This window comes from Emydura macquarii, unplaced genomic scaffold, assembly GCF_026122565.2.
Source record: "Emydura macquarii macquarii isolate MOO-44397 ecotype Brisbane River unplaced genomic scaffold, CSIRO-AGI_Emac_v2 contig_2205, whole genome shotgun sequence".
Lineage (NCBI taxonomy): Eukaryota > Metazoa > Chordata > Testudines > Chelidae > Emydura > Emydura macquarii.
Genome location: NW_027132342.1, coordinates 19,824,910 through 19,847,406, shown reverse-complemented (window position 1 = coordinate 19,847,406; position 22,497 = coordinate 19,824,910). Strand labels below are relative to the sequence as shown.

Below are 22,497 nucleotides of genomic sequence, written 5' to 3'. Positions count from 1 at the left end.
AGCCTGCAGCCCCTCCTAGTGGCTACAGCTAAGACCTACAGCCTCCCTGCTCAGAAATTTCTGCACTTTTGGCAGCAGGAGGCTGTGGCCTGGTCTACAATACGGTTAGGTGGAGGTAAGTTGCCTTGCATCAACCTAGCTGTGGCAGTGTCTTCACAGAAATTTGTCTCCTACCGATGTAAGTGCCTCTCTATGCCAGTTTAGTAACCCCATCTCCCCGAGCAGCGTAGAGTCACAGTTGGTGTAATTATGCTGACGCAGAGGCAGTTAGACTCTGCCTTGCTTACATCGACTGTTACTGGCTTTCCGGAGCCATCGCACACTGACAGTACAATCGATACAAGCACTCCTGGTGAGGACGTGCACCACTGACACCGGGAACCAAGAGTGCACACACACAAGCGATTGAATACCTGCGGGGGCTGTATGCCCCAACGTAAGTTAGGTTGACATAATTTTGTAGTGGAGACATGACCTGCGAGAAGCGGCTAAAAATGCTGGGACACTGAGGCTTGGTCTACACTACAGCCTTATGTCAGCAGAACTATGTCACTCAGAGGTGTGGAAAATAGTTATACTGACCCAAACCCCATTGTAGACAGTGGCCATGTTGATGGGAGAGCTTCTTCTGTCAACAGAGCTACTGCCTCTCTGGGAGGTGGCGTGCTCAGGGCTGTAAGTGTAGACAAGTCCTAAGAGAGTCACAAAAAACTCACAGCTCTGTCAGTCAGAGCCATCAGTGACAGGAGGCTCGGGGAGGCTAAACCTCCCCAAACAGCTGCTGACCCGGAAGCTCCCGCTTGGCCTCTGCACCCGAGACCCCACACTCACTCCACCTCTTCCTGCCCCTGTTCCACCCCTGCTCACCACCCAAGCAGGTGGTGGGTGGGGAGACTCAGCAGGAGGTGGAGCAGGGGTGGGAAGAAGCAGAGGGAGAGCGGGAGGGGGCGGGCGGGCCCCCGAGAGGTGTGAGCAGCACAGGCAGGGGGGCCCTGTGGAGAGGTGCCCGAGTGGGAATGTGGCCTGGGATGGAGTGGGGGGTGGAGCATGGGTGGGGTTTTGGGGGAGGAGGCAGAGTGGGGGTGGGGCCTTGGGCGGAGCATGGGTGGAGTGGGGACAGGGCCTCACCTGCTGCCTATGGTCATTGCTCCCTGGACTGGAGCAGGTGAGCCTAACCCAGCTAATTAAGGAGGGCTGGGCTACCCTGGGCATATAAGGGGCTGTGAGTAGGCAAAGTGGTGGAAGAGGAAGGTTTGAGATATATTGAATCTTGGCGCAGAAAGCCATGTTGGAGCAGAGGTAACTCTGGTGGTGGGTCCCTGGAGCCAGAGGCTCCAGGAAGCAACCCTATGGCTGAGGCTCCAGCTCCAAGAAGGGAGCAGAGGTGGTAAAGGAGGAAGCTGCCAAGAATTGGAGAGCCAGAGACCACTGGAAGGGGTGGCCCTGCAGCCTGTGGGCCAGGTAGTCAGTTAGGACTGTGTTCTATTTGTTTGCTAATCTTTGTTATAAAGGCATAATAAACCCCCTTGACTCACACTGGGTATGGCAGTGCATGGTTGGAGCTGGGGAGTGGTGGCAGCCCATGACCCATGGTACCAGAAGTGGGATCCTAGACTAAGGGGAAAGATGGAAGAGGTGATCTGCCTGTTAGGGGCAGGGCAGCAACAGCAGGTGATGGAAAATCATCATAAACAGCTGGAGGTCCAGTTTGCTGCACAGCAGAGGTGTCAAGAAGTCCACTCCAAACAGCAGGAGTGGATGCAGAAGCAGTTAGGCTGTGCCACACCTGCTAATGAAGTTGGTGATGGGGACTGGGAGCCAGTTGGCTCGGGGCCTGGTGAAGCTCAGACCAGAGGATGACCCCGAGGCCTTCCTCCAGACATCTGAGTGGGTGGCAAAGGCAGTGGACTGGGAAGAGTTGACTTGGGTGGCCCACACAGCACCGTTCCTGATGGGTGAGGCGCAGGTGGCTTACCGAGCAATGAACAGGCAAACTCCTACCCAGTGATGAACACGGCTATCCTGGACTGGTTAGGGCCGACTTGGGGGCTTATCAGCACAGGGTCTGGGTAGGACTGTTCCCGTGAGGGGCACAACTGCAGGGAGTAGCCCAGAAACTAGAGGACCATGCGACTCAGTGGATCTGCCCAGAGACCAGTTCAATGGAGAAAGTTCTGGATCAGGTCGTCCTAGAAGGTTCTACCTGGGGTGGGGGGGCACAGACCCAGGGAGCCCTGCAGTCCACTGGAAATACTAGTAGGAGAGGACTGGGGGCCCCACGGTTTGCTTCCAGTATGGCCAGTCTGGACATATTTTTTTAAAAATTGCCCAATTAGGGAATGTGACTACCTCAACTGGTTCTACAGTGGGCCCAAGTGGTGGGGGGGTCTGCTCCAAAAATCAGGGGGGGCCCACTGTGCGTAGTAGCAGTTAAGGGACTTGTGGACTTGGGATATGGGTGTACTCTGATTTGGCAAGACCAGATGAGGTTGAATAGCCTGGACTGACACCTCCCAGCCCATCTCCTGTATCCATGTCGAGACCCACGTCTACCCTACTGGAGAAGTTGCATTAGAGGTTTGGGATTGAAGAGCTTGACTGCATGTCAGGGTGGTCAAGGGTCTGCCCTGGCCCATGGTTCTGGGGAGAGACTGGGTGGGTTTCTCAGCCCTCGTGCATGACGGTCTAGGAGGGCAGCCCAGGACCCAGGAGGGGGCCTGGGGTTGACTAGGAAAGGAAGTAAGGGGGCTGGGAGCTGGAGTAAGGATAGCAAAGGGGGACCAAGAGGGAGAACATGATTTTCCCTGAGGGACTAGCTTAGGAAGTGCCAACAGGAGTTGGACAATATAAGCAACTCAGGGAGAGAAAATCATCAGCCAACTTGTCAGGTAACAAGAGTTGGCCCAAGTTCAGATGGCAGCCAAGGGGCAGAGGAAACAATGCTGGGTCCTACAGGAAGAATTGGCCCAGACCCAGATGTGGAGAGCTCAGTAGGGTGGGGACCCCAGCAGAATCCCAAATTCAGCAGGGTACTGCAGGAACCCAAACTAAACTCCCCGTTGAACAAGCTGGCAACTTGTACAGGACCACTCTAACAGGGAAAGGCCCAAGAAAGGGTCTGGAATAAGAAACAGGACCCCAAGGCAGGGAAAGAGAGAGCACAGGGCCTGTTTTATGGCCTCCCCCCCCCCCCCCCGAAGGGCCAATGAGCTGACAGAGCAACTAGTCTGGAGTCAGTAGAAAGCGAATTGCTGAACTTCAAGTTCCAGGAAGAACAGCTGCCCACAGATTTCCAGTTCATTGAGAAGGAAAGGCAGCGCTTGCTCCTCATAGTTCAAGAACTTGAGACTGAAGTAGAGGCTCTGTGTGCAGGCGCTGGAAAGCCTAGGTGTGCAGAGATCCTAAAGTTCAGGAGACAGAGATGAGGTAATGTAGAGACTGTGCCCAGTGAGTCTTGGTATGTGACCATGGTCCAGCTGCATGAAATTCAGGGTGAGTGAGGACCTGGCTGCAGTCTGTAGGACTTGCAGAACACTCCTGAGCTGGGAAATGATGAGAAATGTCGGTGTTATGTTAAACCACAGAGGGCAATATTTTGGTTTAAGTTTAAGAAAGTTTCAGGCCCTGAAAATTGTAATAACTGGTGTTGCAGAATGTCAGGGCAGAAAGGAGTTTCTGACTGAGATGCCCCAGGGGCACCTCACAAGGAGGAAATAATATATATTTTTCCACCTGGAAAGAGCAGTGGGGGTAAGAGAGATGTCACAAGGCTGCCTGCTCTCTGTCAATAGATTGGTTAGCAAAGAACTGACCTAGTTCCTCCTCCCATTTCTTTTTAGGGAATCCGTGTTTAATTCAAATTTGCTGGCCAACCGTACATATAGTGTTGCCATTGGTCCTCATAATCTGAATAATATTGGGAGACATTAAAGCTGTTCAGATGGGTCAGGGGAAGCTCTGGTACTGGAGCCAAATAGATAGCATGTTTAAATGGGATATATTGCCACTTAGTCTCTAGGCTGAACCTGTCTTTTAATATTGTAAAAGGGAGGAAGGTATCATTTTCAATAGTTTGACTAAAACAGCGAGAGTCCTGTGGCACCTTAAAGACAAACAAATGTATTTGGGCATAAACTTTCATGGACTCTGTCAGATGCATGTTTCCGCCCACAAAAGCTTATGCCCAAATAAATTGTTCGTCTTTAAGGTGCCACAGGACTCTTGCTGTTTTTGCTAAAAGCAGACTAACACGGCTACACCTCTGGAACTCACTACATTGACTGATGGTCAGGATTAGGAAAGGGATTCTATCTGGCCAAACGGTGGGGTTATCTGCTATACAGAGTTTCAAGTTACCCCTGATAGAGGCCTGGGTATGTAGAATAGGGAGACTTTTAAATGTAGTCATTGTACTCCAAGTATTTCCGGCTGCCACAACAGTTGGAATTTTGTTCTTTAGGGACTCAGTAGTAATCCAAGTGCAGTGCATTGGAAAGAGGTAAAGGAACAACCGATTTTGCTTCCAGCTGGACTCAATCTGTGGCACTACAGCACAAAGGAATGTGCCACTGTGCTGTTTGGCTAAAAATTATTGCCTGATGGTAAGTATGATGTTGAGAAATCTAAACCTACCTCTATTGACAAGGAGCTGTAATCTTTGTAAGGATGTTCTGGGCTTGTTACCAGAACTCTACAAGAAATACCCAGTGGTGCTGGAACAACTTGTATAGTGGGGATGCTGAGAGCCATTGAACCTAATTGTAAACCCTGTATATGATGGAAACCACTCCAAGCCAAGGGGTATGGCAGTACCCCTCCTCTCCACCACCTGTAGTTCCAGCACTTATGGAAACACCTGAATGTTGTTGATCTCAGTAAAATAAAGGAGGAATATGGATGGGGAGGGAATTCAGAATACAAAGGGTTCTAGGGAGTGCATTCATTTTGTTTCTTTACCCAGAGGGAGAGGGGTAGTGCTTGCCATCTGTTTAAATCATTTGTTGGCTGTGTAATTAATGGAGCTAAATTAACCTTGACTATGTTCTTAACAAGATGCTAAGATATCAAAGGTTTGTCTGTTGCTACCTAAATGTCCTATAGGAGAGCCACTTCCAACTAGATCCAATGAGATTTTCATTGTTTCTGATCTCACAATTTATCTTGTATCCAGAGAATTGACTGAAGTTATCTATTGTTTTGGAGGATATTTTAGCATTGATTAATCTGGATTTTTAAAAACCTAGAAAGATGTCTGCATATAGAAGGATTTTTGTCCAGAGTTCCTTATTTGATCCTTTGAATACCTTGGTGTTCCCTAATTAGTATTGCAGGTGGTTCTAATGCTAGACTGAGCAGGAGAGAGGGCATCCTTGGCTAGTTCTCCAGAACAGATCAAAGGCAGGCGATATTGTGCTATTTGTTAGGATATGAGAGTTTGGATTGGATGTTAAACTTTTATCCATGAAATAAAGGATTTCCCCAACCAAAATCTATCCAGGATAAAAAATAGAACTTGCCACGTCACTCTTTCAAAGGCTTTCTCTGCACTGAGTGAAATTTTATTGCATAGGAATTTCTAAAATGTTGGTGGAATGCCATAACATTAATCAATTGATGTGTCGTCTGAACCATGCCTTTATTAAATAAATGCCACTTGACTGGGATGAGCTTTTCATTACTTTTTCAGGCCTTGGAGCCAATATTTTAAAAAATGTATATCCATATGGACTAAAGAGTGGGGTCTAGCGCTATTATACTTTTGCACATCCTTACCTGGTTTAAGCAGTACAGTAATTTAGGGCTTCTCTCGTAATCAGAGGTAATCTACATTTATGAAGGTGCCTTAAAGAAATGTACAACAGCTTAGTGGCCAGAATTTGTTTAAGACTTTGATTGAATTCTATTGGTAGGCCATCAGGGCCTGAAGTCTTGCCTGGATTCATTTCCTCTAATTGCTTGCAATGGAGAGGCCAGCCTGACCTGCTGCTCTTCTGAGATGTGTGGAGGTTGAGTTTTAACAATTATTCAGTTTATCTGGGTCAAGTGGTAAATCATTTTTGTAAAAAGCCTGGTAGAATTTAAAAAAGATAATTGTTCTCTGTTTGATCTGATTTGAGTGATACTAGTCAGGAATTTTGACCTCTCACTTTTAATCTGTAGGGAAGAGTTTTCCCTGCTCTCTCCCATGACTCCATGTTTGAGTCTAAAAAGAGCAATGGCTTGTGCTGAAGTCAATCTATTTACTTCGTGCTAAAGATTGACTGTGGTAGTTATATTATTACATTTTCATGGTGGTGTAACAGAATTGATGATAACCTGTACAAATGTGAGTGTCAATAAAATCCTACAAGTGCTGGGGGTGGTTATTCAATATTTTATATTAATATAAAAGTTCAATACCTCTGCTACACTCATAGACAAATCAGTGATCTATACCATATTCCATTCATAATTTATGAATGTTCTTTGAAGCCTCATGCAATTCCTTTGTCTGCCATTTAAACTCTAGTGCCTGTCCCTATATTTTGTTTTCCACTATCAAGCAGCTATTTTAGCATAAACCAAAGTGCAGAAACAATTTTCAGACATGTTGCTGTAGAACAGAAGCTGTTAGGGAATAAAGGAATTACCTGGTTTTATATTTTCTTCAAACTTGTAAGAAAGATCTGATGACACCATCTCCCCCTAGTATATTTTTTTTAATATAAAATGCTCCTCGAGAGGTTTTTTGGTGGGTTTTCTTCTGTAATTATTGTGGAAGAACTATTAGAGGTGTGTGGGTGTGATCTAAACCCAGTCTGGTGCTTAACGCAAAAGAATAAAGCCCAAATTTCCCATTCCAACCAAGCTCCACTCAGCACGTGTCTGGAGATGGAGGCAAAGGTGGCTTTGTCTCCTTTTGTTTTGTGGTTGTCTGGGAGCCTACCTGGCCCCCATATAAAACAAAAAAACAAAAACAAAACCGAGCCTCTGTGTGTCACTGTGCCCTCCCCAAATCTGTCACTATATCCAGTAACAACAGCTAAGCATATTAGCCTGACATTTCTGCTAAAATGATCAGCAGTGAAATAGTTAACAATATTGACATTTAATAATTATCACTAGGTTTCAGAATTAACAGCTTGTTTACATGGACTAGAGCAGTTAACATTTCTCTGAGCTAGTGTTTCAGACGGTCTAATGATTCAGACATGTCACTACATCATTTACTTTCGGGTTTTTCTCAAGTATCAGGGCAAGAGACTTTTCTTTTAAATGAAAGTTTAGATTCTGGAGTGCAATTATGTGGCTACATTTTGAAAATGAGGAATTATATCACATTATATACAAGGCCGTCATTAGACTTGCTTAGCACTCCTCTGAGTGACTGTCTGTGTCATATAAAAGTCCCTACATGGATGACCACATAAATTCCAAAACCAGAAGGGATCAGATCATCTAGTTTGACATCCTGTATAACACAGGCTAGAGAACTTCCCCAGACATTCTAATCGCCTCTTGTTTCGAATTGTATCTCTAAAATGGGCATTGATTCTTGTGTGACTGTCTATGGGGGGTGTGAGGCTTAGGTCACTCAGTTTGCACAATATCTATTCATTGAAATTCATGTCAACGGCAGCCCACAAGGTGTACACAACTCTAGTCAGTGCCCACTTTAGTAGCTCTCTCAGGCTACATCTTCACTGCCGAGTCAGCTCGAGTTACTCACACTCAAGTTGGCCATTTGCAAGATAGGCTCCCGTGCAAAATAACATTTAGTAGTACAGAGCGATTGGCTTAGCAGCACAGACTGGCTGGTCCCTACTGCATTACTAGTTTGAGTGTCAGGAACACTTGAACTTCAATATACCTCCTAGCAAGCCAGCAAGTCTGAGTTTAAAGCAACATTTAACTCGTTAGACTCCAAGAATGTGCATGATTGGATGGGAGCCAAGTTAAGGGCAACACCTAAGTTATACTTCAAGCTGACCCTTCAGTGAAGACAAGCCTTCACTCTCTGCCATTCCATATGAAACCAGGGGCTGCAAATAAGGAGTGAGGTTCACTAAAGAAGCCCCATACATGTGCCTGGGGCCCAGACTGGAAGAACAGGGGGTGCTGTAGGAAAGGGTTGAGATGCTTTGGCAGGCCTGTGTGCTGGGACTCCGGGGGGCGGGGGAAGAGTGGACTAGCCCGATGCCTTTTAAAAAAAAGCAACCTCCCCCATTACCTGTTGTACACCCCCTTAATGTTTCTCCTTCTCCCTAACCCACCTCGTGTTTGATCCTGGATGCTCTATGATGCTGTTCAGCACTGTGTCTTTCTGTCTATGAATGTACCAGCCTCTTGCCCAACGATTGCAGTGTACGGGTGGAAGTGCACAGCATGTGCTGGCTTCTCTGGGTCACTACTCTGTGGGCGGCATGAAACTGCAGCCTTCGCTTTCCTGGAAAGCAAGTCTCTCTTCGTTACTGAGAAGTGACCTGCTCCTGGAGTGGGAGGGGTGGGGCCTGGTTTCAGCTTCATTGAAAGAGGCCAATGAAATGTGCCGGCGTTTCCTGCAAGAGTAGAACTAATTCAGCCTCCTTTTGCTTTCAGCCACAAAGTTTTGTTCTCTTGTTTTTCTGAAGCTTCACTCCTTGAACTGTGAGCATCCCTTCAAGGAGACTGTGTAGGGCAGCATGAGAGAGGGGACCCTGTGGGGGAGGGAATCTAACTGGGGAAAAGGACCTATGCTTTCTTCTTCACACTGGGGTTGTGGGGGGCAGTCACACATTTCCTAGCTTGGATAGGCCAAGCTCATTGCATTCACCAGGGGCTCCCTGTACCCCTCCATTCCACCCCCCACAAGCTGCTCCCATCCCTGTCTCTTTCAGTGACTCCCTGCAACTCCCCATTCCCATCTCCCATGCCAGCTGTTCTGTGCCCCCCATTCCTCCATGCCACCTTCTGCCACACACCAGGGGCTCTGTATTCCCCATATCCCCCTGTCCCCATTGCATTGTCCCGCATTCCTCTCCTCCATGGCAGGGGCTCTGTGTACCTTCCATTTCCCCCATTGCTCTCTGATTCCTTTCTTTCTCTTCTCTGACTTCCAGGTTCTCTTTATTCACCTCTGTGTGACCCCCCCCCCCCATTCCCCACTTCCACCCCATTTCCTCACATGCCCATATCTGTGTGCAACTGACGGTGTAGGGAGTCACTTTGCTTAGCCAAAAATATAGTGCATTCAAAGCTATTGCAATCAACAGTCTGATTTCAGATAAAACCCTTTTGAACTAAGACTTCCTAAAAGGGTATTCCTGGGGGGATGTATCTTCCTTGTATTGTATTTTAGAATGTGTCAGGGATAGTGGGAATTAAACAATTCCCAAAACCTGCAGCATGCAGTGGAATGGTATGTTCTTGGTCTGGTATCTTGTAGAAGCCTGATGGTATTGTATTATTGAAAACAGATGATGATGCAGGTCCAGTTTTTGTTGAATTAACCTCTTTGCATTAGTGGCATTTCATTGCTACCTCAGAATACTTTACCCTCAGGATGCATCCACTTTCTCTAGAGATGCAGTATTGGGCTGGAGTTAAAAGGGGTCACACACAGCAGTGACAAGGGCCTGTCTGCTTATCTATTTTATTTCCAAGGTGCCTTTCACCTTGGTACTTAAGTGCTGAAAAGAATTCTGTAAAAAACACATATCTTGAACATGGTCTCCTGGTTTCAAGGATGGTTGTTTGGGTGATGGTCCTTTGTTTAAAGTAAATTATTACTTCGGGAATATTATAAAAATGAATCTTACATTTCAGTCTGGACAGTCAGACTTGGCCTCAGTCAGCTTTCCTGTGACAAGAAAGAGGTTCCGTAACAGTGGGTCCAGTGCTGAGACTGCTCTGTCCCCTAAGCCCATGTTCGGGTCCCTCCAGCTGTAGCATCCCATGGGAGAGCATATGATGAGGCAATCCAGACCCCAACACATTAAGGTCCTTGTAGATTATGGCCAGTTTTTAGAAACGTGGAGCAAATGGAGTCAGAACACTGACGTAATATGTCTAATGACAGGCCTTTTGCTTAAGAGGTAGACTGATGCAGGGTGTCCCAGCTACAGCTTTTATGTGGTGGTGAGCTCAGCTCAAGAATGAGTGAGCTGCAGTAGTGGTAAGAAAGTGAGATCTGCTGCTAGATGTTGCAAGTGAAGAAATAAAGGAAAACTTAAAGGAAGAATTAGAAGAATTAATGTTAATGCAGGGTATTACATCTATAGTATAACATGAGAAATGTTATACTACACTGTACAATGTAATGGCTACAAGTATTCACCAAGGGAAAAACTCTCCTGTTTGACTCTTGATTTTTACATTTGAAAAGCACAGAATACTGTGCCCAACTTTCTGAAGATGCCATCCAAGAATGCAAAGAAAACTAACAAGCAAGTCTCTCCTATTTGCCCAGACAAATAAAATTCCCATGAAAAAGATGAGAATTTCTTAAGGTATAGTCATCTTAAAATTCTAATGGATGGTGTTCAGCACATTATTTTGACCATGTTGAGACAGAATTCAAACAGATCTAAAGCACATTGTGGGAGTTCAAAAATACTTTTGCCTCCAACATTATTTTCATGGTTGGCTTCATCTTTCCAATAGTGCTCTATGGAAGTACCAGAGATATTGCAGGGCAGACTGACTAGTATGTTCTGGCTGCTTTGTCCTGCTCTAATGATTCAAAGCAGCCACAAATCCCATTTACCCAGTCTCCTAAACCAGCTGTCTTGCATCACTGGAATGGTGCAAAGCAAGCCAGAGCATATCACTGACTCTGGCCCTGTATTTCTGTATTTGCATCCAGTTATTTTGAGAGGACAATTCACAGCACAGAAGACAAGCATGTGCATTAGTCCTGGTCGGAACAGGGCTTTGGGTGATCAAAGTGTATCAGTCTGAGGGCAGACACAAGGCAGTCATAGAACTAATAGTGAGTAGATTTAGGAGTTGATAGTTGTATTTTATGTACAGAATTGCATGCTTTTTCATTCAGGATCACATGTGCCTTTTTATTTTTGAGGAATAAATGTTTATTAAATGAATCACATGATACCAGAAAAAAATCAATTTTATAACAGTGTTCTTGTTTCTCCCCAGGGAAAAGAACTTTTTTTCAGCTTGCTCTGCCAATGCTCCATAACTGCTACTTGCAGCACCCACTCTGATAATAGCCCTAGACTCCCAAACAGCTCTGCCAATGACTTCACTTCAGACCAAGAGTAAACTCTGCTACTGCAATGCAATCAGATTCATAGGACACCACAGTGACTTGCCAAAGGAAGAGTTGGATTTGGAGAAATCTGAAAAAGAGTGAAACTACCGGAGCTGTACAGGTCTGCTTGTGAATTTTTGCATGACACAAGAGCAAATCAGTGATCACCCTGACATTGACAGCTGCAAATTCCAGCAGTTGCTGTCCGTTCCTTTTCTTCTGCCCAATATCAAATTTTCTGAGTGGATGTGCCCAGGTGTCATTATCCTTTCCTACCCATGCATTAAAGTAGTTTTATTAAGGACTGACTGCTTTTCCTAGCAAATTATCTGTAGCTGCATCATTGGGCTTGGTGTTGGTGGGATGGCTACAGCTGGTCCAAATTGGGCACTAAGTTGCTCATTAATCACCCACCAACCCTGCAATGCCCGTGGAGCACTGGGTGGAAGTATAATGGCCACATCATGCTGCAGAAACCCAGCGGGTGAGCTCAAGAACAAGAATGTATAGGCCTCAGTTTTCTTTTCAGTGCTGCCTGACCAATGCGCTTCAGATAAAGCAAAGAGATATCCATGTTCAGGCTTTTCAACTACTTCACAGTCTAGGTACCTATTTTACATTTGCCACCAACATGCAGGATACTAACTCATATAGCCACCAAATCTTCTGTGGCACAGTAAGATTGCCAGTGATAGTTATTCAATTTCAATCCATCTAGACCACCTTAAGGAGAAAGCCAGAGATCAATGCAGGGGTGGTGGGACACAAATGGAGGCCACATCCCTCTGGGATTTATTATGCTGATGAGAGGGAAATGAAGGGACTGCCTCTTCCCAAACCATCATTATGCATAGTCTAGTTTGCCTTCCTTTTCTTTCTGAAAAAGTGACAAGTATGTAGATCTGATATCACAGCAGCTCAGTATGTAGGGGTCTACTGAAATAAAGAATAACTGTATGGAAAAATAGAGGCAAAGTTTAGGGACACTACCCCATACTGTCATATTAAAAATCATACATCTGTATCACACCACAGGTCCCTTTGCATGGACAGGGGTGAGATACAGGACTGTGAATGTGCTTTCCTGGTCTGGGGTATGTCTACACTACAAGCAGTTCAGGGGTACAGCTGTAGCACGGCCGTGTAGACACTTACTACAGCAAACGCTGCTCTTTTTCCAGTGCTGTAGTAAATCCACCTCCCTGAGAGGTGGTAGCTGGACTGCTGGAAGAATTCTTCCAGCCAGTGGTTGAGTCTACGGGGGAGGGGGAAGTCGATTTAACTCCCTGCAGGGGGGGAGTGAGCCCTGAGCACTGTAGGAGGTTGGCCCAAGTTTTGGGTGTCGAGTAGGCCTTGTTGGGTGAGGATGGAGGCCAGGCACCAACCCTAGAGTGGGGGGTGTTTGCCCTGGGTGCTCCCATGTCCTGCAAGCACCAGGGATCCAGTAATTGCACCGTGGCTAAATGCTGTAGTGGTGCTGGACCCTCAGCCCCTGGGTCTCAGTGGCTGGCGGCTGCTGGGCTCCTGGCCACCAGTGGGTGGCATCTATCGTGGCCCCCGTCTGTGGAGGGGGAATTACTGCAAAGCAACCCGAGCAGAGGAGCCAGCCTCTGCCTAAGGCTGGACTTGGACAGCGAGCCTGGGCTCCCCCCGCTGTGCAGGCAGGGAAGGAGTCAGTCAGCCTGCAGCCTCCTCCCCTCGCTCGCTCCTGCCCCACCGAGCGCCTGCTTCTTGGCGCGGGGAACGGGCTCGCTCTCCCCAGCGCAGGGGCCTTTTTTCGTTTGTCAGCAGGGTTGGCACTTGCCGGCGGCCCCTTAGAGCGCGCGGCCCGGCCTCTTTGGAACCGACGAAAGCGGAGGGCTGCTGGCGCGCGACCCCGCGCCGGTACCCGCTGTGGGCGGGGGAGGCTAGCCTGGCGCGCGCCGGCGGCAGCCCAGGCGAGGTTGCTGCTGCCGCAGCTGTTGGGCGTCTCGCGCTGCTGCCACCTCCTCCCCCCGCCCCCCCCCGGCGGGACGCGCCGACCAGCTGCCGCCTCTTTTCCCGTCACTCAGCCCGGCGTTCCTCGCTCTCCCCTCCGCGTTCGGAGCCGCATTGCAAGGGGGCTCGGCTCCTAAATGCTCCTTGCGGGGGTTTCCTGCCGTGATTTTGCACTTGAGCAACTATTCTGGAAGCCCTTAGGAGACAGGGGCGGGAGAGCGGCCCGGACCCCCACCCCCCGTCCTTTGCTCGGAGAGAGCATCTTCTTTTCTTGCTTGCAAATCCGAAGTTCCCTAGCCCCCATCCCTCCTCCGGCCCGGGCGAGCCACCAGGAGGATTTGGCGTGCATCCCTTGGCCCAAGTGCATGGGCTGGCCCCCGTCTCCAGTAAGTAACGCAAAGCCCCTTTTTTTACTTTCAAGTGTCTCGAAGGGTGGGGGTTCTCTTGGGGGCTGGGGGCTAGCTTCATTGAGGTACCAGGAGATTGTGTATGAAACCCGGCTCCTTGGGGGTGGAGATACAAACTCTTGGCTGAACTCCAGTGGCCAGTGCTGCTTCTGTGCCTGGAAAGTTGCACCGATCGTCCTAAAGTTAAAGCCAGTTAGCAGCTGTTCCTGCCTTGATCCTCTCCCTCCCACCCACAAACAAACAAAATTCCCTTCTCCAGCCTGCAGATCCGTCTGGGAGCAGAGCCCCAAGCTGCAGCGGACGGTGTCCGAAGCAGCTAACTACAAAGAATATAGATCCATCGCTGGCAGGTCCTAGTCTCCGCGAATCTGGGTCAGGTCATCTCAGGTTATCTCCTATGAGTCCATCGGGGCTGTAGCAAGCAGGAAAGTTGAAGGGTATTTTACCCCATTCCTGGGAAAGATGTTCTCTTTGCTCTCATCCCTTCCTGATTCAAACAAGTTTGAGACACTGAGGTCTCCAACCTGGCAAAAGATGGAGGCCACGAAATGGGCTTTCCTCAAGCCTCTCTGCTGAAAGAGAATTTAGCCCAATTGCTTAGATGGACAGATGGAGAGTGAAGTTAGCATAGGCATTGGCAGTGCCAAATACAGCCACTCAACCATCCTAATGCTGCAGCCTTGATCTGAAGGTACCACTGCTTATGAAGACAGGAGAAACCAATCTGTCATCTTTAACCAGCACTGAATTTTCTTACCCAAAAAAAAGGGAAAAAGAAAGGGGGGGGGGGGGGAATAAAGGCAGGCTCTTAAAAGCTGTTTTGTTTTCTTATGTCACCACTTGCTCTGTCCCAAATTCTAGCTGTCAGTTTTGCTAGTTCACTTGCAGAGCCCTCTTGTTTGTTGCAAAATGGCTAGAACACTACATGCTGCTACTGTTACTGCTAGTGTAGGTGGCTACTGATTTTGGTTTGTTTTATTTTTTGTCTCTCAGTAAAGGAGTGGTTGATTTTATTCTAAACTAAAGATATTTAAAATTGGTGTGAACTTGTGGATTGGAATTAGACTTGAAAATTAGAAAATGCTTCAATTAATGCACGTTCTTTGGTGTGTGTTTGGTAAAGGACCTGGGTGACTGGTACAGCTTTGCTAACATCAAGAATTCAAAAAATCAAGAATTAATCCTCTAAAAATAATGAGATTTTTGAAACAATAATAAATCTTGGTTTCTTCTTCTTTGCTTTCTGCTTTTTGAGCCTTTTGGGCTCGCTCAGATCACATTTTTGAGCTTTCCTCCAGAACCAAGACGGAGAGAAATTTAATTGAAAAGGAAAAAAAAATCAAAACCTGAGATAATCACTCAAATGTAGGAGCTGTGGCTGTAAGAAAAACATCAGATGTCACAAGACTCAGAATAAAATCTTGGGCTTTAGCTTCTTTCACCCAAAAAATATAAAATGTTTTATCACTTTTACAAACTTTAAATAGCAGGATCATTTTTGTTGGCACTGAGGTACATTCACCTCTGGAATGGAAAGTGTTGTAATATGACAGGACACAATGTTGTAGGACTTGAATAATTTGCCAACTAGAAATTCTTCCTATGTAAAAGCAGATTGTAATTTTAAATTGGAGTTTTCTTAGAACACCAGGGTTGACATTCCCATACTTGGAAAAAGGTGTCATGACCGCAAATTGTTTTAACACCTTGTTTTTATTGTTTATATGAAAAATGGCATTAATAAACAATCTCAGATTCCTTCCTCTGTGTTGCCACCCTCCTTTCATTTTTATTGTGAATTTCACTGTTTACTTTTTACTTAATCAAATGCCTCCAAAAACTCAGACTTTAAGTGAGGTGTTCAACTTCCATCTTTTAAAAAAAAATAGCCCTGGTTCAAAGAAAAGCTTGAAAACAGGACCTGAGCACATTCTAAAGGCAAATGAAAAGAATCTGTCGTTTATTATTTTATGTAAATAAAATCTCATGATTTAAAAGCCAGTCTCATGATTTTTGGGGGATGTTTGACTTGTGATTTTTTTAATTTTTAGGGTTGCCAATTTTGCGTACTACCATTTTGGGATTATTTGTTCAGTATCAATTTAAAGGGAGCAGCATAATTTATTGAATTGCCAGTTTTGCTCATTGCAGCACTCTGGGGAATTTAAAGGAAAATCCAATCACATATTCACCATGCCCAACCCTGTTCAGCTCCTGTGATATGATGAAATCAAATATAACTACAGTTTCCTGACACTTCCTCCTCTAATGACAGCCTCTCTGAAGAGAGGACACGGTCCTCTCTACATTACCAAAACAATCATGGCTGTAGTCCAGATCCTGCAACCACTTAGCACACATGCTTTAAGCATGTTTAATCTTATTAAGGTAAAAGGGACTATATGCATGTATTTAAATTTAAGCATGTGTGTTAAATGTTCATGGGACAAACATTAAAGTATAAACTTGGTTTCGGTTGAACTAAATTCGAACACAATTGTGGATGAGGCTAAACTGTATTTATAAGTGTTTCTATTTTTGTTAATTGTCTTCGTCAGTTGGATACTTGGCTTTTAAGTGTGGTTTTGGCCATATCCAGATCAGTAGGCAGTGGGTCATCTTTATGCTGCTCGTCACTGTGTTAGTGATATGATTAAATAACCTGGTTCATCCATAACTGACCTTAAATATCGTTGATTTGAGTGTGTATGCAAGTCTTTCATTAAGGCTGTAATAAAAGCAATGTGTAAACTGCAGCCTTCTCCCAAGGCACATGAGCCTATGTCGCAACTGTTGAACCTTTCTGTCTTGAAAAGCAAACCTGAAAGAACCACCTCTGCCCTGCCCCACCCCCTCTCCTCCAGGGCCTCCAAATGTACATATCTCTTCCTCTGTAACAGAGCTGTCAAACTCATTTTTGGAGAGGATCAAATTGTATTTCTCAATTATTTATTGGTGCTTGCTTACACGTAGGACTATGTACTATTCTTAATTCAGTCAATTTTTTGCACAAAGATCAAAGGTAGAATATAGCTTGTAATTGAAATGTTAGTTATCTCATTATTGCAGTCACATACAGTATCACTCACTGAAAAACTATTTTCACCCCATCTTTATGCCACTATTTCTGCCTTATTTCTCTCCCTTTCCACTTTCTTTTCCCTCTGTGTTTCTGCCTTTCTTTGGTCTGCATTTTTTCCCCCTAGTACCTCCCAATTCGTCCATCATCACACACACACTCCTATCTTGGCTTTTCTCTCACCCCATTCCCATCTCATCTTGACCAGCAATAAAATAGATATTGCTGTTACTAAATGTAATCATTAGACTCCAGGATCAGCACTTCAGTTGGATTAATAGAGGCCCTGGGAAGGTCACATTTTTGTCAATCATTATTTCCGGGGCTCGGCAGACTTAATAGACAGCACTACATCAGTTACACTTGGTTAGTGTTTGTAAACCATGAGGGCTGGAAATAGTGGGGGTTTTTTTGTTTTTGTTTTTTATATGAAATCTTAGATTATGCAGAATCTGAATATGCCAGGCGGGCCACATAAATATCAGATGTTTGACACCTTTGCTGTATAATAAGTATTTTTATAAATGAATATTTACTTACAAGACCTCACTGAAATTATATATTAATTTGATACATGAATGCATATGACTAAAGGCACAAGCTAAAGCCAGGTATAATATTGGCTTCTACTACCATTCTGCCTATGTACATCACTGCTGACCTGCAGCATCACTGATATTGCTACTAACACTAAGGAGTTCAGGAAAGTCAGCAGTGTCTCAAGGAGACAATATTAAAGGCACAACAGCAAATTATCCCAATGCAAAAGAAAGATAGATAGGAAGAATAGTAAGAAGCCAATATGGTTCCAAATCAAAAAGATATCCTACAAAAAGTAGCAACATGGACAAATTGATAAGAATGAGTACAAAAGAATAGCACAAGCATGTAGGGACAAAATCAGAAAGACTAAGGCCATGTCTACACTACAAAATTACCTCGACCTAGTTTATGTTGGCATACAGCCCCCGCAGTTATTAAATTGCTTGTGTGTGTGCACACGTGGCTCTTTGGGGGTGGTGGTGCACGTCCTGACCAGGAGCACTTGTTGTATTGTCAGTGTGGGGCATTGTGGGATGGCTCCTGAAGGCCAGTAACAATGCAGTGTCTGAGCTGACACTGCATTGACCTGATTACATCTACCAGGACACTACACCGCTCAGGGAGATGGTGTTACTAAATTGGTGATGAGAGGCACTTGTAATAGCGGGAGCCAAATTTATGTGAAGACACTTCCACAACTTGGTTGATTGCAAGGCAGTTTATGTTGACCTAATCCTGTAGTGTAGACAGACATAAGGAAAAAAATGAGTTACACCCAGCAAGGGACATAAAGGACAATTAGAATAAGTTCTTCAAATATATTAGGAGTGAAAGAAAGACAAAGGAAAGTGTAAGGCCAGGTCTACACTACACACTTACTTTGGTATAACTACGTCACTTAGAGATGTGAAAAATCCATGTAGTTATATTGAATTTAACCCCCCCACGTAGACAGTGCTAAGTGGGCAGAAGAACTCCCGCCGACATTGCTACCACTTCGTGGAAGTGGAGTTATTAAGCTGACGAAAGAGCTCTCTCCTGTTGGTTTAGGGCGTCTTCACCAGAAGTGCGACAGCTGCATTGTTGCAGCTGCGCCAATGCAAGTTTGTAGTGTAGACCTGCCCTAAATCCACTACTTATTGGGGAAGGAGAGCTAATAACTGATGACATCAAGAAGGCTGAGGTGTTTAATGCCTATTTCACTTCAGTCTTCACTAAAAAGGTTAATTGTGACCAGATACTTAGCACAATTAATATTCATAAGGGGGAAGGAACACAAGCCAGAATAGGAAAAGAACAGATTAAAGAATATTTAGATAAATTAGATGTATTCAAGTCATCAGGGCCTGATGAAATTAATGCTAGGGTACTTAATGAACTAGCTGAAACAATCTCAGAACCATTAGCAATTATCTTTGAGAACTCCTGGAGTATGGGCAAGGTCCCAGAGGACTGGAGAAGGGCAAACATGGTACCTATCTTTCAAAAGGGGATCTAAGAGGACCTGGGGAATTATAGACCAGTCAGACTAACTTCGATACCTGGAAATATACTGGCACAAATTATTAACCAATGAATTTGTAAGCACTTAGGCCCAGATTTGTAAATGGATTTAGGCATTGCTGCATTCAACATTGCAACACCTAATGATTTAGAAGCCTAAATCTAATTCTTCAAAAAGGATTTCAACTATCAAAGGGATTTAAGTCCCCCTAAGTGCCTAAGTCCCTTTTGAAATGATATTTAGACTCCTAAATTGGTTAGGCATTGCAATGCCTAAATGTCTTTAAAAATCTGGGCCTTAGAAGATAGTAGAGTGATAAGTAATAGCCAGCATGGAACAAATCATGCCAAACCAACGTCATTTCCTTCTTTAATGGGGTTACTGGCCTAGTGGGTAGGGAGAAAACAGTAGACGTGATATGTCTTGATTTTAGTAAGGCTTTTGACACAATCCCACATGATATTCTCATAAGCAAACTAGGGAAATGCAGTCTAGATGAAATTACTATAAAATGGGTGCACAACTGGCTGAAAGACCATACTCAAAGAGTAGTTCTCAAAGGTTCTCTGTCAAACTGGGAGGGCATATCTAGTGGGGTCCTGCAGGGGTCAGTCTTGGGTCTGGTACTATTTAATATTTTTATTAATGACTTGGATAATGGAATGGACAGTATGCTTATAAAATTTGCAGATGACACTAAGCACTTTGGAGGGCAGGATCAGAATTCAAAATGACCTTGACAAATTGGAGAATTGGTCTGAAATCAGCAAGAGAAATTCAATAACTACAAGTGCAAAGTACTACACGTAGGAAGAAAAAATGAAAACACAACTACAAAACGGGAATAACTGGCGAGGCAGTAGCACTGCTGCAAAGGATCTGGGGGTTAGAGTGGATCACAAATTGAATGAGCCAACAATGTGATGCAGTTGCAAAAAAGGCAAATATGATTCTGGGGTATATTAACAGCAGTGTGGTATGTAAGACACAGGTGGTAATTGTTCTGCTCTATTCTGCACTGATGAGGCCACAGGTAGAGTCCAGTTTTGGTCATGATCCTTTAAGAAAGATGTGAACAAATTGGAGAGAGTCCAGAGGAAAGCAACAAAAATGACAAAAGATTTAGAAAACCTGATTAATGAGGAAAGATTTTAAAAAGTGGGCATGTTTAGCCTTGAGAAAAGAAGACCCAAGGGGGACTTGATAATAGGCCTTAACATGTTTGAAGGCTGTTGTAGAGGACGCTGGTCAACTGTTTTCATGTCCACTAAAAGTAGGTCAAGAAGTAATCTGCTTAAGCTGCAGCAAAGGAGATTTAGGTTAGTTATGAGGAAAAACTCGCTTCGCTATCCTGATAGTTAGAACTGGAACAGGTTACCAAGTGAAGATGTGGAATCCCTGTCACTGGAGGTTTTTAAGAACAGGTTAGACAAAAAGCTGTTAGGGAAGATCTAGGTTTACTTGGTCCTGCCTCAGCATGGGGGACTAGCATAGATTATCTCTCGAGCTCCCTTGCAGTCCTACATTTCTATGATTCTGCCTCATTTCTGATGAGACCCATCTATTAATTCAGTTTTGTGCCTTTCTTAAAGCAAAGATATCTGGCACAACTGGTCTCTGTTTATTTTGTATTGTGAATAAGTATCCAAAAATTACTAAGATGGGACTCTTCAAACTTATTTACATCCATGACAAAACACAGGATTTGACCCCAAGTCTCCAGAACGGAAAGGCTTAAGAAGGTGTAATCAATAACTACTTTGAATCTTAAATTATACCCAGTTGTTCTGTATCAACATCATAATAGTTCAGTTCTGGTAAACTAGCTTAAATGAGCAAAAGGTGTTGATTTGTGTGTGTGTTATTTAACTGCAACATTTGCTTACATTTCATTTAATGGCAACATTTGCTGTGTTGTCTTTGGAGACTGCACAGCAGCCCCCCTTAAAGCGTGTTCATTTTCCTTTCCTTTGGTGGAGAGATGTAAAAGTCAGTGTGTACTTCACAGGAAATGAAGTCTGATACAAATTTGCAGACTGCACATTTCCAAGAACTACTCTCAAGGTATTTTGGTAACACTCATTTTCTATGTTCCCCCTTCCTGCCCTCCCCCCAACAATTCTCTTATGCTCTCTCATACTCACAAACAGATGTAACAAATTATGTAGAGGATCGACTTTCCATGGTTAAGGTTGCAGCCAGGTTCCGTTAGCTTTGTATTAGCTCCCCTAGAATTTTGTTAGCAAAATTAGGTTAGATCAGAAATGTCCAGGTTTACTCTGAAGGCCAAGTAGAATTTTTCTCCAAACCTGATTTAAAGTTTTGACTTGTCCAACACTTTTTGTGATTCTCTAGCTCAAAAACAGCTTGTTATTACTCCGTCATAATTTAATGAGATAGTTAAATCTCATTAAAAATTTGTGCCCCAGCTATTGCTGAAGAAAGTGGATTATAATTAAGCAAACTAACTAAAACTGTATTTAATTGTAATTGTTGTAGGGCCCTGTTCTTGCAGTCAACTGCATAGGGGGACGCTTCCACTTGCCTGGAGTCTCACTGAAGTTCTATGTGCTGTTCTACGTGGGTGCATGAATCTGCCCATGAGGATCAGTTTCAGGACTGGGGACATAATTTGCATGCGTGTGTGCACACGTGCTTAAACTTTTGGAGAAAGCAGTAATGATTTTCCTATTCATCAGTGTAACAGAGATTTTCCCTTATTCTCAAATGGTAGAGGTCTGGGTTTTTGGCACTAGAGGAACAGAGTTCTAGTTCCACCTTTGGACTATTCACTTACCTAGTAATTGTGCTCCTATTTCTCAGCCTTCCAAGGTCCATATACAGGACACAATGTGTGACCCTGAGCTATAGTGAGGGGGACACAAATACATGAATGCCCGAAACTTGCAGTACCGTGGGATTTATCCCTTTAATGTAAATGACTTTCAGTAACATCAGCTTCATGACTTTTGTTGTAAGCAAGTGACAGAACACCAGATTTGTGTGGAATATAACTTACATCAGGACTGAAGGGAATGCTGCCTCTCAAAATGGAGAGTGTTGGAGCGGTATGATTTTTGTCTGTAACAATTGATTCACTGTAGTATGGTACACAACTTTTCTTCCTGTCTGTCAATTTTAAGTTTACCTTTCAACTTCATTCACTGTCCTCTTCTTGTTGTATTATGAGAGCGAATACAAAGAACTGCCTGACTGACTTTATACCTTCATTGTCTTGATATTTCCTTCATGCCCCCTCTCATCAGTCTCTTCTAAACTAAACAGTGCTAGTCTTTTCTGTCCCTCTGCATATGGAAGTTTTCCTATGCCTTCTCATCACCAGTCTCTGACCTCTGTCTATCTCTTCTGTATCCTTTTTAACATAGGGTGATCAGAACTGAACACAGTATTCCAGGTGAAAGCATATCATTTACTAACTTAATTTAATTACATCCTCATTTTTCTTTTCCATTCCATTTATTATGCACACTAACATTTTGGTTTGCTTTTCTGACTGCCTTTGCACATGGAGCAGACACCTTTTTCACTTGAGCTGTCTACAGTGTTGTCCAGATCTTTCCTGAGTTGGTACAATTAATTTGGAATCCTGTAAGATGTATGAGTCGTTCACATTTTTCCTACAACCATGCATTGGTCTTACTCTTTGTTTTCTGTCTTTGCCTGTCTGTAATCGGTGATATACTTTAACTCTCACCCCATGACTGCTTTATTTTCTCTAGTAGCCTCTGGTGAGGGA

General features: G+C 44.4%; 1 protein-coding gene across 8 annotated transcripts in view; it reads left to right on the top strand.

Moving 5' to 3' along the window:
- LOC137160783 (suppressor of cytokine signaling 1-like) overlaps positions 1–22,497 on the top strand; it is a 44,412-nt gene that overhangs the window by 5,704 nt on the left and 16,211 nt on the right. For 2 of the 8 annotated variants that reach the window (XM_067559631.1, XM_067559632.1), the window contains exons 1-2: positions 1,306–1,461; positions 11,116–13,593. The gene's annotated coding sequence lies outside the window, so the exon portion shown is untranslated. The other 6 variants (XR_010921978.1, XM_067559635.1, XM_067559638.1 and 3 more) reach the window with 6 other exon arrangements.